General features: G+C 41.6%; 1 protein-coding gene and 1 non-coding gene across 2 annotated transcripts in view; one reads left to right on the forward strand and one right to left on the reverse strand.

Annotated features, from left to right (window-relative positions):
• Positions 1–15418, reverse strand: part of LOC139686885 (uncharacterized) — a 763875-nt gene that overhangs the window by 725729 nt on the left and 22728 nt on the right. The gene's annotated exons all lie outside the window — the stretch shown is intronic.
• Positions 13203–13275, forward strand: TRNAA-AGC (transfer RNA alanine (anticodon AGC)). The gene has a single exon. It is a non-coding gene; the product is annotated as a tRNA-Ala (tRNA).

Consider the following 15418-nt stretch of genomic DNA (forward strand, 5'->3'; position numbering starts at 1 on the left):
AAACCAAGATCCGAAAAATACTTCAGCAGAAGTAGGAATTAGCAGCAAATAATAAAATTTTGCACATGGTTTCTCGCTTGATTGAATGCCAATAAAAATGAATGTACTTTCAAGAAAGGAAACTGCGGCAACCTAACAATCCGTACTTATTTCCAAGATGACTTTTCTTTTCTCCTTTTCACGGAGTGATATTATCCAGAGAAGATTTATGGGGAAAGCCAGGCGAGGATTATTTTTGTGTATTTTTGTATCATAAGGGCAACTGCTTTTGAAAAGAGCGCATACTGATGGAGATTTAAAAACACCGTCAAGATAGCACGAAACCCACATGAAAATAACGCGCTTTGCTCCAAAGTCCATTCCATCACGATAATTTTGAAGGATAACATTGGTTTGTCGCGATGTTTGTAATTCTCTCCATTTCCATTAATGTACAGACCGCTGTAAAAAAATTATTCCAACTTGAAACAAAACAAATAATTGTCAAGGGGCAAATTGTTTGAGAACGTATGGGCGATGTACATTTGTTACCTCTATACGCTACACCGATTTGATCGCAGAGCATTACAAAAATGCAACTTCAATTGTGCGAATTCAAATACGAACGACGGCAAACCTGGGCAATCAAAATGTGAACCAACGAATGTTTCCACTGAGAAAACCAAAGATTTTGCACATCTTCAGATAAAATCATCATATTTAATTTTTTTAATACTTTCTCGATACCTATAATTCAAAAACTACAAAGCTTTCCTCAAAGAACCAGTAATTGAAATATAAAATAAAACATTTTTTCTGAACATATTTTCTTATCAATTCCCTTCTCATAGAACCCCTTCATTTGATCATGCAACTCATAACAAAATTTCCAGACTATTTTCCCAAATACCCACCTCCGTCTCCAGCCCCGAAAAGGTGCACTTCAACGGCTCTTCGGCTCCGGCAACACGTCCTAACTTTCGAAATCAATAATTAGGCTAAACATTTGAAATTTTTGTCTAACCTGTAGTCGGTTTATCAAATAAGTTGGTTTCTGCGGAAGGGGGGAAAAATGCGACTAAATAAACGCATGGTATCACCACCCACACTAATGTGCGTAGGTGAAACTACGTTATTCCAGGATGAATGTCGACTGAATACGTTGATTTTGGAGTGCATATATGATCAGTGCATGCAGTTATAGGAGAGTTTGGAAGAGGCATTGGTGGGTTATGAAAGGATGCGGATTGGATGGACTGGTAATCGATAAATATGGAAGAACTTCCCCACGGGTTCTGGTCGTACTGAGAGAATAGATGTGTCTACACACCAACAAGGTATACGCATGAGAGAAAATCGAATTGTGTTCGGGCAAGAAAAGAAAACAGTGGGAATACTCGTATAAAGAGATCGAGAAAACTCACAAGATCAAGAAAATTAGGAGTCTCGAGAATTAAATCGCAAAAAAAATTCGAAGGTTGATTTTATAAGTGAGAGCATAGCTCACCAAAACAAAGCCCTATACGGCGTGTGAAATTCACACGCGGGTACGATTGGGCCAAGTTCCTAATTTCCTGCGCTGCCTTTGGTCTGCCAGGATGACCTGGTGCCCGAAAAATCACACTACATGGGTAAAGCTGAGGGGATAAGCCGGAGGCGTCACCCGGAATCAAACCAGGGCCCTACTACAGGGCCAGGGCTAGTAGCCTAGCACTCTACCCATTTAACTACCATGTCCCTTCTGTGAATACTTAGAAGAGTATGTAAAAAAATGTACTAAGGTGATAGATATTCCGGAGAACTGTGTGCAAGGATTGGGAAAAACGAAGGACGTCTGTGAAAGGGAGCACGTTGCCTGAAATTAATAAAAATCGGACCTCTGAATCGGACCATGAATACTCAGAAAGGAGAACAGTTTGAAGGGTACGTACGTAGGTTTCTTGATGAGAAGACTCTTTGAAACAGCACAGCTATGTGTGCAAAACAGCCTTTAGATGCACATGAGAGAACGGTTGAAGAAACATCAAGAGGGATCAGCCCTTCCCTCCGAAAGGTATTAATAAATCTGAATTAGGAGCACCTTAATTCATTTATTTTTTTCCATACGCGATCGCTCCAGATCCTGACGGGACTCCGGCAAAGCGCACAGCTGCTCGAGCAGTGGCTCAGACCCCTTTCCAACACCACCACCGTGGTGGTGGTGTGTTGGAAAGGGGTCGCTTGGGTTGACAAGGCACGCACACAAGGCACGAGCCGTTGAGGAGCGCGCAAGGATCTTCAAACGAACGTTGGACGGACGCCAGATTTCCATCGACCGCTCGAAATAAACGTGGCAGGGCATGCCTCTTCGCAGTTGACCGCCGCCTCACCTCGCGCGACCTTCCCTCCTCTCATTCATCCCCTCGCGTGTCCCTCAACCCCCTTTGAAGGGCATGGAGGGCACCCTACCACCTCCTTCCTCCCTCCACCCACCACCCTACACCTCGATTGGATCTCGAAATGGTTCAAGGTACGGTAACACGCGGGGATTACTTTCGTCCATCCACTTATTTAACCGCCCCGTTGAATATATCCTCCTCAATAACGCTGTGCGAGCGTACATTTGACCGTTAATTAAAGCTAAAAGATTAATGGATAACAGAAATGAATTGAAACATCGAGCTATTTCTCCCTCTCTGAAGTAATGACAACATTGGGTACAAAAATCCCATCGTCATATGGAAATATCTTTATCCACAATATCTTCGTCCCTTGATTCCGTCAACATGCTTATTCTTTTCCTCATCCTACTTTTCCAGGCCCAAAGTTCTCCTACACATCCTTATACATAGTATACCGTCTTCAATATTCCATGACAAATCAAAATTCTGTGCATCCAACTTACCTCCATCGTTAGGATTTCTCCCAACAATCCTCTCTCCTCTCCCACCATTCCTAGAACTTCCTCGTTTGTTTTCTTTTCGGTCCATATTTTTTACGCTTCTGCCACATCCATGCCTCAAAAGCCTCCAATCTACAAGCCTGTACGCCTATCATATTGCTTCAACGGACAAGTTTCCCGATAAAAAACTACGCTTCAAAATCAATCTCTTCCAAACATCCAAACTCAACGTCCGTGTCATCAATTCCCTCCTCTTAAATGATTCTTTGCATAATTTTCTGTATGATGCAATATAAACATTGACATAATGACAAATCATAACATGCACATAATTTTACCATACCGGTAAAAATTATATTCTGTTTTAATTCTGATGTCAAGCCTGCAAAACAACATGTATGTTACTTTCAACGTCAACAGCATTTCCATTCCTGATTATGCTCCCCAGAGGCGAAGGAAATATGGTCTTGGAGGAGGGGAAATCGAAAATTTGACCATTTCCACCATCATTCAACTTTGCCCTTCACAGAAATCAACGAGTTCTTAAAGTTTTTGTTAAAGTTATCGTTGGATCGTTTGCAATTAGCTTTTCACGAAAAGAAGATGAATAATGGCTACGGACTGATGATTGATTACGATAAAGTAGGTATTATCGTCGAATTAATCAGCTGGGGACCATTCGCGTACCTCTACCTGTTTTCTTAACGCTAACATTTTATCGCAACACAGGAGACGAGCTTTTCGTCGAAAATTATACCTATGGCTAAAAATGAATACTCGGGCAAAACGTTCCTGTATTTATTTGCAGATACACTCGCGGCGAGTCCCGAATGAAGGATGCGATAGAAATAAACGGAGAGACCTCATTCCACGGTTCCATAGCAGTCTTATGCGTCATCAGTAATGAACGAAATTGCGTTACATAATTGGTAATGAGCTGATCTTTCCATACCTTCACTGCTGAGGCAAAATTTCAATAAAAAATTTCTCAAAATAATTACATGATTGATGTTTGCCGTAGGTCAATGAAGTTATCGTAAAAATTACACCCTCCGGAAAACTTTTCGCTGATATGATCGTCTAATTAAGACAGCGACGAAATAAACCAATCAAATTAATCTTATAAGCCAGAGCTACCATTTAAAATTCCCTGATAAGTACACATCCGCTATTAAAATAAAAGCAACCATATCACAATCTGAAAAGTTTTTTTTCTACTCCTCCCCCGACATCTCTCCTTAATTTTAATACATGGTTGATAACTTTCTATCTAACTATCCTTTTAATAACTCCCTGAAAATGAAATTAAATCGTGAAAAGCTTTGCGTGTCGTGAAACACACAGGAATTTGGAAAATTCCTGGAAGAGAAATAATTTAAACATTAATGCAAATTAAATAAATCACAGAGCAACTTTAATATTATTTTTTCGCGGCATTGATAATCCAAAAATGTTAACTCTCACCAACGTGTAAAGTCTGTACATACGTACGTTCAAGAGGATGGAACAAAAAGAAAGCCTTCATTATCACGTTTGATTAAGCAAAACTCAAAGAGAAAAAACATTACATTCATGGAGTTCAAATCACTCGCTGGATACTTATACGTATTAACACCAAGATCACTCAATTATTTATTAGTCTGTTTACGCATTGCCGATGATGACGGCTGATTATACGGCTTGCATTCTTCGAATGTTTAACTGAGTCGAGGTGCCTAACAGAGAGGGATTTATTATCATTGTCTTGAAGAGATGTCAGCTTTCGGAGGAAGAAGAGGGAATATGAGTGAGTGTGTGTATAAATAGCCGCTAAATCTGGCTTTGTTTACGTCTATGGTGTTTGCAGTGAGGGGCTATGCGTTCTCATTGAACAACAACGCCCTCTACAGCGCGCATTCCAATTGCTTGTTTTGCGATCACAGTACGACGACGTGAGATGGCATCACCATTCGGTAAGGCATTACGTATGTGTTTCTGATGAAATAATTCCTAACTCCTTGTATCAAGGTATATAGACGTAGAGGTATACTAGACGTATATGTATCTTTATCTCCCCACGCATACCTCGTGTTCGAGCGGATAAACCATTTCCGGAGGGAACCAATCTGTTATTAAATATTTTTAACACCCTTATTGTACCGATTTAGGCTAATAGGTTTCACCAAAAAGTAAATTTTCATATTTTCATATCACCAAGTGGCATTAAAGAAGATTTGAAGTAAGTAAATATTATAATAAATACCTATAACATAATTATTATAAGGTACATCACCAGTTAAGGCAGGTTTTGGGATGGACACAACTACCAAATAAATATTCTATGACTCCTAACAAAAAACAATCCAGCAACCTACTCTACATCAGGGCCCTCTTCATCTTCGAGTACTTCCTTCCTCCATTCATCCCGTCCAACATCCCTATCCTGCTCCTGCCCTTTCCTCGTTTGCCTAACATTCTCCCCTCTATTACAGTCTCCAACATCCCGCTGCCGCTCAATACCCCCTCCAGCCACTTCTCCTGCCTCCATAGGATTTCTCCCAACAAACCCCTCTCTTCGCCCACCATACCAAGTACTTCCTCATTTGTTTTATTCTCCGTCCATTTCACCTTCTCCATTCTTCTCCACACCCACATTTCAAAAGCGTCCAGTCTACGTCTATCCTCCTGCTTCAATGATCACGTTTCCGCGCCATACATAGCTACGCTCCATATCAAAGTTCTTTACGAGACTTTTCTTAGTATCCTTATTCAACGACCCTGTCATTATCTCCCTCCTCATTGTGAAAGCCTCTTTGCCAAGCGCAATTCTTCTCCTTACATCCCTATTACTTAGACTGTGCGGGTCCAAAACACTTCCAAGATATGTAACCCGTTCTACCTGCTCTAGTTTTTGCCCTCCTATTTTAATGTTTAGCTTAGCCTTTTTCTTTCTAGAAAATCGCATAACCTTTGTTCTATTAATATAGATTTTCATCCCATATCTGTCGCTCTGAATTTCCAATTCGACAGATAAGCGATGAGAATTTGTGACATAATACATACCACAATATCCTTGATGTCGCAGGGAATTTTCGCATAAGTGCGCAAGTTTGATAATAGCTCCGAAATCCAACGCACGGAACAAATTAATTAATGACCAATTTAATTGATTGATAATTAGATTTGAAAATTCAATTTATTAACGATTGTTTCGTGCATCGCACAAGTGCGAATACTCGTGTTCACGAAATAAATCAAGGCATCCCAAATTGCGTGTATTCATTTGGGCTTAAACTGTCAAATTAAACAATGAAACGCGAACAAATTGGAGGGCTTGCGAAAATATTTGTTTGGCTTCCGGGAGGGAAAGAAATTATTATTGCAATTCCGGTCCCAGATGCGACGTTAAGCTAATACACATGCAACGAAAAGCGGCCTTTAATCAGGTGGGACATTTATTTGTGAAATCCCTCGCTTATATTTCGTCCGTCAGTGGATATTACCTTGCTCATTTGGAATCGAGAGTTAATGACCCAGGGGAAACTTCTCTTAAAATGCTAAAATCGTACAACCATACCAAAAATATCGAGTCCAAGCTTGAAAAAAGACAATTACTAAAAACAGCGCGTTCGGCATCGGCACTAAATGGGAATCTGCACATGTAATACGATCCGAACTTAAATAAACGACGTTTAATAATAAAGGAGACTTTTCGGGTCATGAACCACTCTGTGAACGTTTAATATTTAAAGTTTTGAGTAGCATGCAAGGACCAAATAATTAGTGGAAATGTGCATATTTATGTGCGTCAATAAAAAATTTGTTGAAAATTATTATAATTAAATCGAAATGGCTGAAAAAGAAAAAGTCGCCAACCTTCAATGACGACATGACCAGTGAAGGACAGCGGTTCTCTAATTACTCTGCCTCGTGATTTTTTGGGTAATGAAAAATGATTTTGGTGACATCCTGAGCTCATATTCCGTACGAATACCTAGCCCACTCGAGTTAACATAAATTAAGAAAAGCTCGGACTTGCATTTGAGCGAAATGTTTAGGAGAATGGCATTTGGCTAGACGATATCATCGGATAAATTTTAAACTCCAACCTAAAAAAGATGCATACTAAAAAGAAAGAATTGTACTTTTCCACAGATTTTATTACATGGTAACATATAATAAAATCTGTGGAAGTATAAGTCTTTCTTTTTAGTATGAATATTAAATACTTCCACGAAGTGTAGCCTGAAAAAATAGAATATATATATACTCGTATATATATATATATATAATTATATATATATATATATATAATTATATATATATATATATATAATTATATATATATATAATTATACGAGGGTCATCCGGAAAGTAGTACCCGTTCGTGAAATAAAGACACAAAAGTAAATATTAACAAACATAAAAAATTTTATTTGAAAGAGGATACTTTAAACTACTTCTCAACATAATCTCCAAGCAAATTAAGGCATTTGTCATAACGTGTGACAAGTTTCTGTATTCCTGCTGCATAGTCCTTCGCCGCCAGCTCATTGAGATACGCGAGGGACCCATCTTGCACAAATTTTTGCATAATGCAGATGGTGTTTAACAATTTCATGAACAATTGTTCGAGAAACATTGGGAAAATGCTCACAGATGTCATCAATTGTGACGCGCCGATCGTTCCTCACGAATTCGTCAACTGAGCTCACCAGTTGGTCTGTAATGACAGACGGTCTCCCCGAACGCTCATCGTCGTGTGTGTTCCCCCTCCCCATGTTGAAGTTGCGACACCACCGCCGAACAGACGACTCGTCCATTACATTGTCTCCATACACCTCCTTTAATTGGCGATGAATATCACATGGGCGAACGTTTCTTGCATTGAGGAATTTAATCACTGCCCTCACTTCACACCTGGCGGCGTTCTCAATTTTTTTAAACATTGTAAACAATCACAGAAACAACACAGGCAATGCTAGCGTCACGCAACTTGGCTCAGAGAAGGCAGACAAGCCACTGAAGCTATCTGACCTCGTCCAGCGGCTACTCGCGTCGTCAGCACTTCATGCGGCACGAACGGGTACTACTTTCCGGATGACCCTCGTGTATATATATATAATTATATATATAACACATGTAGATTTTTAGAATATAGAGACACAAAGAAAGGACACTCACAATTTGTTATTTTACGTTTCGACAGCACGGCTGTCGTCTTCAGAATGGGGCGTTCTCGGGGAAGAGCGGAGAGGATGTGCGGGGGAGAGGTGGGGGAAGGAGAGGTAAAGGGACCAATAGGAAATGAACAAGGGGGTGGGGGGGATATGTAGGCAGCCAATTGATGCATTCAGTGGGCTTGGTTCAGCCCGGGCGGTTTGAATGATTGGGCCACCCAGATATGCGCCATCTCGCGGGTTCTCACTTCTATTATACTCGCAGATTTGGGAAGGATTTCAATAACCGAAACAGAGAAGCAGTCGTCAAAAGATTGGTTGTGGGAAGCGGTGTGAGTAGGGATGGGGTAATTAAGAAAGGTGGGAGATTTGGTGGAATATCGGTGGTTATTCATGCGGAGGGAAAGTGCGGTCGTGCATTCGCCCACGTAGAAGGCAGGGCAGAAGTTACAGGAGAGGCGATATATAATATTTTTTGAGGTACAGGTGGCGAGTGGTTGGGAGTTGGTACTGAGTGAGGGGGAGGGCCTTAAAAGGTGACAGCATTTGCAGCGTGGGCGGTTGCATGGGGCGGATAGGGGCGGGGGAGAGACGGGGGTGCTTGAAGTTGGATTTGTGGACTTAAAGATGTCTCGCAGGTTCGACGGGCGTTTAAACGAAACAGAGGGACAGTGTGGGAATAAAAGTGATGTGGACTGAGTGTTATTGATAATTGGGAAGAGGTCACGGATTAGATGTTTAATTTTGTGTGTTCCGGGGAAGAAAGTGGTGATAAGAATAGGGCATTTTGGGCGGTTTGGTTTGGGGAGGGGAGTGTATTGTGTTGACGGTTTGAGGATTTTACTGTTTAGCAGTTTTTCGGGGTACCCACATTTTCTGAGGGATTCATGCAGCTGGTCCAAGTATTTCTGTTGGGAGGGGGTGTTATTGCAGAGACGGAAGCCACGGATAGAGAGTGAGAATGGGATGGAGCGCTTTGTGTGAGGAGGATGGCAGCTGTCGAAATGAAGATATTGTTGCTTATTAGTTGGTTTAATGTGGACTGAAGTGTGAAACGTATTGTTTTGGAGGTGAATATCGATATCTAGGAAGGTAATATTCGAGTCGGATATAGAAGAAGTGAATGATACTGAGGAGGAGGAGTTGAGAGAGGAAATGAAAGAGGATAAAGTTTCGCGTCCGTGGGACCAAAGGAGGAAAATATCATCGATATAGCGGGCCCAGAAAAGTGGTTTTAGGGTTTGTTGTTGCAGAAAGTCGTGTTCTAGTTTACCCATAAAAAGATTGGCGTATGCAGGAGCCATACGCGTGCCCATTGCAGTGCCTTTTATTTGTAAATATATTTTGTCATTGAATTGAAAAGCATTTCTGGTAAGAACGATTTGGCTTAATTCGAGGAGGAAATCTGTGGATGGGGTGTGTGGTGTGGATCGTAGGGAGAGGTAATGTTTCAGGGCTTCTAAGCCTTCTTTGTGGGGAATGGAGGTGTACAGAGATGTGACGTCTATCGTGGCCATGAGAATGGTTGTGTTGTGCGGAATTGGGATTGAGTGTAGACGTTCCAGAAAGTGGTGCGAGTCTTTAATGTAAGAAGGGAGTGAAGTGGCTATCGGTTGAAGGTAGTGCTCTATTAATGCGGAGATTCGTTCTGTGGGTGAGTTGATGCTGGAGACAATAGGGCGTCCGGGGTTATTGGTTTTGTGTATTTTGGGTAGCAAATAGAAATGGGGAGTCTTAGGATTAGGTGGTGAAAGAATGGATATGTCTGTGGGGGAGAGACCTTCTTTGGGACCGAAATTGGAAAGAAAAGAGAGAATATCCTTTTGATAAGAAGGGTTTGGGTCTTGGGGCAGGGGGGCATAGCAGGAAATGTCATTTAATTGGCGCAATGCCTCGGCGTTATAGTCTACTTTGTTTAGCACGACAACGGATGACCCTTTGTCCGCCGTCGTGATTATAATATCTTTATTTGACGTTAAACGTCTGAGAGCTTGTCTCTCAGAGGGGGAAAGGTTGTCTGGTGGCTTAAGGGAATCTATGAATTTTTTGTCGGAAATCTTTGTCAGAAGGAGATTGATAAAGATTTCAATTGGGTGGTTTGATGGGAGTGGTTTGGGTTCGTTTTCTGAGGCTGGGCGGAATCGGGTAAGTGCTGGGTTAATGGTGGGGGAGTTCGAAGGGAAAGGCTGGGATTTCCAATGAGCATGCCACCGTAAATTTCGGCAGAAATTTAATGTGTCGGTGATGATGTTAACGTGGTTGGTTCTCGGGGTGGGGGAGAAGGAGAGGCCTTTACTTAGTAGCGAAAGCTCGCTATTGTCGAGGGTCACGGACATATATAAATATATATATATATATATACGGATATATATATATATATATATATATACGGATATATATATACGGATATATATATATATATATATATATATATATATATATATATATATATATATATATATATATATATATATAAAGGATGCATGTGAAGAATATGATAATACTTGTGGACATTATATGTGAAGATGATGATAATTTTAATGTCACATGTAGAAAGAACTTGGAGCCTATTCCTATTTAAAAAAAAGTTTTTTTTACTTATTTATGTACCCTGCAAGCCACCGCTAAGATATGTGGCAGGGGGTGAATACGCACCAGAATAATTTTGCCCTGAATATGACCCTACCGCGGTCGGACAGTTTTATTTTGATCCTCTAATCTCTCTAATTTTATCAGCAAGATATCTCCTACTGTAGTATGATGGGGGTAATAATACATTGTCAACATCACTGCTAAAGAGACCTCCTTTGAATTTATGCAAGAGCTACAATCTATAATTTAGCCGTGAGTGATTCCCAGCCTAGTTGCTCTAATACGAGGGTCATCCGGAAAGTAGTACCCGTTCGTGAAATAAATACACAAAAGTAAATATTAACAAACATAAAAAATTTTATTTGAAAGAGGATACTTTAAACTACTTCTCAACATAATCTCCAAGCAAATTAAGGCATTTGTCATAACGTGTGACAAGTTTCTGTATTCCTGCTGCATAGTCCTTCGCCGCCAGCTCATTGAGATACGCGAGGGACCCATCTTGCACAAATTTTTGCATAATGCAGATGGTGTTTAACAATTTCATGAACAATTGTTCGAGAAACATTGGGAAAATGCTCACAGATGTCATCAATTGTGACGCGCCGATCGTTCCTCACGAATTCGTCAACTGAGCTCACCAGTTGGTCTGTAATGACAGACGGTCTCCCCGAACGCTCATCGTCGTGTGTGTTCCCCCTCCCCATGTTGAAGTTGCGACACCACCGCCGAACAGACGACTCGTCCATTACATTGTCTCCATACACCTCCTTTAATTGGCGATGAATATCACATGGGCGAACGTTTCTTGCATTGAGGAATTTAATCACTGCCCTCACTTCACAACTGGCGGCGTTCTCAATTTTTTAAACATTGTAAACAATCACAGAAACAACACAGGCAATGCTAGCGTCACGCAACTTGGCTCAGAGAAGGCAGACAAGCCACTGAAGCTATCTGACCTCGTCCAGCGGCTACTCGCGTCGTCAGCACTTCATGCGGCACGAACGGGTACTACTTTCCGGATGACCCTCGTATTTAGAAGGAGCTAGGCTGGGAATTTTCATCCCAAAGTTTATCGTAACAGCGTTTTACAAATCTAGCTCCTCTACGCTGCACGCGATCCAATTCGGCAATCAATCCAACTTCATGAGGATCCCATATACTTGCAGCATATTCTAATTGAGGCCTATCCAGCGAAAGATAACATTTCTCTTTGACTTTTTCATCAAATTTACCTAGTACTTTTCCAATAAATCCCATTTTTTTTTTGTTAGCTTGTTCACATATTCCCCGTATGTGTTTCACCCAGGAGATATCGTGAGTGTAAGTAACGCCTAGGTATTTTATAGAGTCTACACATTCCATTTCGGTGTTCCCAATGCAGTAAGCGTTCGGGAGGGGATTGCCCTTTTTGAAGGTGATCATTTTAAACTGTGATTGATTTCACTCCAGGCCGCCGGAGATGCACACCTTCTCGAGTTCTCCACTCAGTGAGTGCAGTGCATCCCTTTTTTTTTGGAAAAATTCCAACTTATTATTCCAGACAATAGGTTACTAACGTTGCGCGTTCCGATTCGCCTCTTCCTCTCCAGAGCGCACGTGGGACACAGCCCTCAGACCACGACGTGACTCAATACTTTACGTTAACTGCCTCAAGATGACAGGGTGCTCCTGCCGGGTTGAGCCAACGATTAACATGAGTTAAAAGATTATAAATTATGTGACGGGGTGGGGAGGGAAAGTAGCCGTCGAAAAGAAGCATGGTAGCAGAGAGCAAACTTCTGGTCCTCGGGAATAATAAAATCAATGCACAAAAGGTGAAAGACGGGGTCAAAGTAAGAGCATCATAACTTATTATTATTGTTAGTAAATATAATAGGCAACCTTCCAGTTAAGGAAGGTTTTGGATGGACAAATATACCAAATAAAAATGTTGTAACTCCTAACAAAAAACAATGCAGCAACCTACCGCACATCAGGTCCCTCTTCATCTCTGTGTACTTCCTCCCTTTATCCCGTCCAATATCCCTGTCCTGTCTCTACCCTTCCCTCGTTTGCCTAATATTATCCCCCTATCACTGTCTTCAACATCTTACTGCCGGCCAATACCCCCTCAACCATTTTTCCTGCCTCCTTAGGATTTCTCCCAACAATCCCCTCTCCCCGCCCACCATACCTAGTACTTCCTCATTTGTTTTCCTTTCGGTCCATTCCACCTTATCCAACGCTCTCCACACCCACATTTCAAAAACCTCCAATCTACGTCTATCATCCTGCTTCAGTGTAAGCTTTCAATCGAATAAATAGCGAGGAATTGCAGAGAGGAAAATAGTGGAAAAACTCATCGAGCAGGTTTCGGGGAAGGACAGCATGCTGGTAGCAGTAGAATGATAAATGGGAGGAAATAACTAAATTCGACTTAAACTAAGTGGAACATAAAGGAAGGAGAAGGATCTTTACAGTAGCGCGACGGTGCACGTGTGCAACCGCATTTTTGAAATTTCCTTCCCGCTCCAACACTTTCTAACCGGACCTTGAGCGAACCTGTACAAGTATTAAAGTGAAAGAGAAACACCCTTTCAACAACTGGGGGCGTAGCTCAGATGGTAGAGCGCTCGCTTAGCATGTGAGAGGTACCGGGATCGATACCCGGCGCCTCCAGATTTTTTAAAAATTTCATTCAGAAATAATTCAATTATAAAATTACAGAAAGACTGTAGATTTTGCTCTTTCCACTATACCATCTCCGGAAGACATTCTATACCTCTTGGCTTATTATGACGTTTTCCGTTACCTGCTCAAATGCTTTTCCCTGTAAGAATCTACCAGTCAAAACGTCTGAGTGAAGAAAAACCTTCCGCGTTTTACAACAAGAAACTTTATAATACATGCTTTTCGTTCAAAAGTGCGTTCGTTATTGCTAACTTTCATTTCTCGTAGCGCGATTTCGCGGAATTTGTTAAGACACGTTGACGAATGTCTTAACGACTTGCTAGCTAAGAAGCCAGCATTTTTATAACTGACACATCGTCAAATCAAAATGTAACTTCTATAGTCTATTTCTATAATGTGCTACAGAATGGCGTTTGCAGGAAAAACTGTTTCTTTGCATGCGATGATTTTCGTTACCGATGGGCTAACGACTGATTCCTAAGGATGCTCTTCCCTCAAGGTCTCTTATTCTAAATGTTCTGAAAGGGTCTGTATAACATCATTGAATACGTTTTCTCAACAGAGAGGATTAAAAAATGGCTTGCCACATTTTACATAATTCTTCCTAAATGTATGCTCTTTTAACGAGCTCTTGCGAACCAATCTCTGCTAGCAACAAAAAAATGTTCATTTGAATAGAAAAAATTAGTCTATATGTTAAGACAATGATTTTAATTAAATAACTAGATCACTCATAATCATATCAATGCAATAAAATATGTATTAACCGGAGTTGGAGTTGCAGATATTGCAGTTGAAGAATTGAAATTTTGAAATAATTCGCCGTTCCCAAAATATGCGCCATGCGACAATTGTAGTATATGCAAATTTTAACAACAAAATGTATTTTTTACATAAAAATCATCAACCTGGGGGAAAAAACGTCACTGTTAGTATTTATCATTGTATAATGCTGAATTTTTCTAAGAAACAACGAATAACATTAGTGGAGCTGTGGTCATTACATATTAAGATATATCAAACATACGTGTTTCATGTACGTCATAAATTAATATCCATACGACAACGGCAACGCAATATGATATATAGATAAGAAGAGGTAGCATTAAAACAGTACATTATATTTTTTGCATTTAGGAAGTGAATGAAAATAGTTTTCGAATGCTCCCGGCCAGACCAGAGGCACCTAAAACGTGCTACAGAAGAACACTACATTTCTAGAAATATCATCAAATTCGGCGAGACATGCAACGAATCCGTCCGGCAAACCACGTGGGTACCTTCAAACCGGTGCACGGACAATTCGCACGGCTACCGTTTGAAAACGACAACTGTCCATTTCATGCCTCGTATGAAGGTTGAGGGAAAGACGCACATGGGGAGGATCGTTCGAGCAGAACGTCGGGAAAATTTCACGCCTTTCGCCCCGCGACCAACGACGGTAGGAGCCAAGCACATAGGACCCATCTGCGACAGAGTGAAAACGCGTACGTAATGAAACGAACGAGAGAGAGAGAGAGAGATAGAGGGGGAAGAGGGATAGCTTTCTCCCCACGCCGCGCGAGCCTCGTGGACCAGAATGCAAGGTCAGACCCCGCGCCTCCATCGCCGCAGCCGCTCTCGGAGAGGAACCGGCGTCCCGACCTCGCGTGTGCGACGCCACCATTTCCCCACTGTCGCCCGTCTGGACCGTTTTTTTCTTTCCTCCGCCATATACCCCCCCCCTCCCTTCCAACTTCGTTCTCATTTTCGCCAACCGTTCGGCGAGAGCGCGCGGCGGGTTCCCCACGTGGCCACCGGCGAGGACCGCGGATGGAAACCCACGCGACGAAGGACTTCCTCCGAACGGTTGAGGAGAAATTTTAAGGCACCCACCCCACTCCACTTCCTCCAGTCTCCTCTGCCTTTGCTTCCAGACGCTCGCTGTCTACTGAACGTTCCTCACGGTGCACAAAGCTGGGGCCGAGATTTTCACTGTTTCGAGAAAACTGTCACGAAAACAGCAGCGTTTCGGCCTGTGGCTACGTAGAAACGTTCCGAGATTGCTTCAATGAAATGCATGAAGCTATATTTCCATACGAGGGTTCGCATTTCGGCACAAGACGAAACACGGCTTTGAGACTCAAAATTA

The sequence above is a fragment of the Hetaerina americana genome, unplaced genomic scaffold, assembly GCF_022747635.1.
Source record: "Hetaerina americana unplaced genomic scaffold, ioHetAmer1.1.p SCAF_15, whole genome shotgun sequence".
In the NCBI taxonomy this organism is placed as follows: Eukaryota; Metazoa; Arthropoda; class Insecta; order Odonata; family Calopterygidae; genus Hetaerina; species Hetaerina americana.